Raw genomic sequence first — 2,756 nt, 5'->3', positions numbered from 1 at the left:
ATTTGAAGGGCAGAGGGAGAACACTGCAACAAAGCCAGGAGAACAAGTGAGGCTTTGTGACAGAGGCAAGAATCACAGAATCATTAGGTTTGGAAAAGAGCTCTAAGTTCACCTAGCCCAGACATCAGCCCACCACCACCGTACCCGCTGACCACGTCCCTCACTGCCCCATCCACGTGGTTCTTGATGACTCCATCACCTCCCTGGGCAGCCTGTTCCAGTGCCTCACCACTCTTTCTGAGAAGAAATTTTTCTTAATATCCTACTCAAACTTCCCCTGATGCAACTTAAGGCTGTTCTCTCTCACCCTATCACTGATACCCAGGAGAAGATGCTGAACCCCACCTCGCCACATCCTCCTTTTAGGTAGTCACAGAGAGTGATGAGGCCTCCCTTGAACTTGTTCTTCTTCAGACCAAACAATCCCAGTTCCCTCAGCTGCTCCTCAGAAGACTTGTGCTCCAGACCCTTCACAGGTTTGCTGCCCTTCTCTGGACATGTTCCAAGACCTTGCTGTTTCCCTTGCAGCGAGGGCCCCAAAATGTAGCAGACGTTCCTGGTGCTAGCTAACACCTTTGCTGATCATGAAGCGCTGCCTCCCGCTTGAGCCACTCTTGAGATGCTGTGGCTCTCACCCCCCTGCTCTGCAGATTGAAATTCTGCCAGCATCCCATCCTTGGCACCGTGCCCAAAGTCAGCGCTGAGACCAACGCTAGCGTGACTGGTAACAGCTTTAAAATGAGGAGGAAAAAAAACACCAGAGAGCAGTTTGGAGACTCAGATAAGCTCAGCCATCTGTTTGTAATACACAGGGAGAGAAAAATCAGGTAAACAAGGTTATGGCAAGGGATAAAGAAACATCCAGCACAAGATGATGGGGAGTCAGAAGCAGCTGCTGAAGCGGAGGAGCAGATGGGAAGAAGATAGCTGGCAACTGGAAGCCATTTAGCGCGATGAGATGGCCTCTGGCCTGGCTGGCTCAGAGGGCAGAGCAGCGTCTGCCCGCACAGCCCCGTGGACAGACTGACATGGCACACATCAGCACACAGAGAGTGGGGAATGCCAGAGGTGAGTAACATAGCCGATATGGATTTTGCTCTTCTTTTAGGATAACAACATGACCAAGCAATGCTTTTTTTTTTTTTTTTTTTTCCCCCCACATGCTGTGAGCCTTTCTGGTGCACAGCCACCTCACACACTGAAGGAGTAGTTATTAAATGCTTTTATTTTTTGCTACCTTGCATAACACGTACTAAGTGGACTCATTAAGGTCTCATATAACGACCACCCTGTCACAGATGTCAGACACTGATCGCTATTTTGTTTTAAGATCTAGGAGGGCAGAGCACGTGCAAGCATTGCTCCGATGAGAACTGAGAACTCGGTGTGCGACACGCAGAGCACCTACAGTTGTCACGGAGCCCGAGCAGCAGAATGTGCTGCTGGGGTCGGGTGAGCTGCTCCTCTCTGCAGCCGCCTTCAGCCGGGGGGCCTATGGCGAAGGGGAGACCGCTCGGGGGGCGGGCGAGCAGCCACAGGTACTTAATGGCAGCACGGCGCGCCTGAGGGGGCTACCCCTGACCGCCCCGCATCCCGACGGTGCGGACATGCGCTCAGTCACGCACCCGAGCTGCGGCTTCCCGCTGAGCGGCATGCTCGGCAGCCCCCGGGCGCGCGTCCCCACGTCCCGCGACGGCACCTCGGCGACCTTCAGGCCGTCGCCATAGCAGCGCCAACGCGCGGCCCTCCCCGGCCGCGGGGCGGGAGCACGCGCACGTGCGCTCGGGCAAGGGCTTCGCGCCGTCTCCGCCCACCGCGCCGAGCTCTCCGTCGCTCCGCCCCGCGCGGCGGGAAGGGGCGTTGCCATTCCGCGCGCAGCCGCCGTCGGCCCTCCCGCCCGGCGCGGCGCCGCCTCCTTGTCCCGGGCTGAACCGTGCCGCCGCGGAGCTACCTGCTCGGCTCCACCTTGCCCTTCGCGCGCGTCATCGCCCCGCGCCGCCACGGGGAGAGGGCGGAGCGTGTTGCCGGGTTACGGTTGTCATCCGCGCGCGCCGCCGCGCTGCTCGCTCGTTCGCTCTCGCTCTGACTCTCTCTCTCCCTCCCTCTCTCTCTCTCGCCTGCCCTCCCCGCCCTCTCTCGCCGCCGCCGCCGCGAGGAGCGGACCCCGGGGCGCCCCCCCACGCCGCCCCCACATGCCGCAGAGCGCAGCGGCCGCGGCGCCGCGCCCCGCCGCCCGGTTGGGCCTCTAGCGGCCCCCCCGCCGCTGCAGCCGGGCCCGGAGTGCATGAGAGGGGGAGTGGGCCGGCGGCGGCCCCAGCCACTTGCCTCCCGGCCGGCCGCGGCGGCGGCGCAGCGCCCGGCCCGGGGGGGCAGCAAGGGGCGGCGGCCCCATGTGAGGAGGGGCGGCGCCGCCGCCCAGCCAGCCCGGGGCCCGGCCCCAGCAGCGCCCCGTCGCAGCGGGGCTGGACGCTGCCGTCCCCGCGAAGCCGCCCGGGGCCCCGCGGCGCAGGCAGCCCCGGGGCGGGGGGCGGCAGCCGGCCCCCTCCCTGCCGCCGGGCGGGCGGGCGGCTGGGAGCGCACGGAGGCAGCCGAAGGACAGCCCGCCGGAGCCCGTCCCGACAAGTGAGTACCGGGGAAGAGGGGGCGGGGGGCACTGCACCGCCGCTCTTTGTGTCCGGCGGCGCGGGGCGCCGAACAAAGAACGCGGCCGGCGGGAGCGGGGCCGGGCCCCGCGGTGGGCCCGCCTCGTGTGCGCG

The 2,756-nt window shown here is 64.1% G+C and overlaps 1 protein-coding gene across 1 annotated transcript in view; it reads left to right on the top strand.

The window, feature by feature from the left end:
- Window positions 1-2,529: 2,529 nt before the first annotated feature.
- Window positions 2,530-2,756, top strand: part of FBXW7 (F-box and WD repeat domain containing 7) — a 157,496-nt gene continuing 157,269 nt past the window's right edge. The window contains exon 1 of the mRNA XM_048943050.1: window positions 2,530-2,622. The gene's annotated coding sequence lies outside the window, so the exon portion shown is untranslated. The remainder of the gene's footprint in view (window positions 2,623-2,756) is intronic.

This window comes from Lagopus muta, chromosome 4 (assembly GCF_023343835.1).
Source record: "Lagopus muta isolate bLagMut1 chromosome 4, bLagMut1 primary, whole genome shotgun sequence".
Classification (NCBI taxonomy): Eukaryota; Metazoa; Chordata; class Aves; order Galliformes; family Phasianidae; genus Lagopus; species Lagopus muta.
This window is presented reverse-complemented; position numbering and strand designations above follow the sequence as displayed.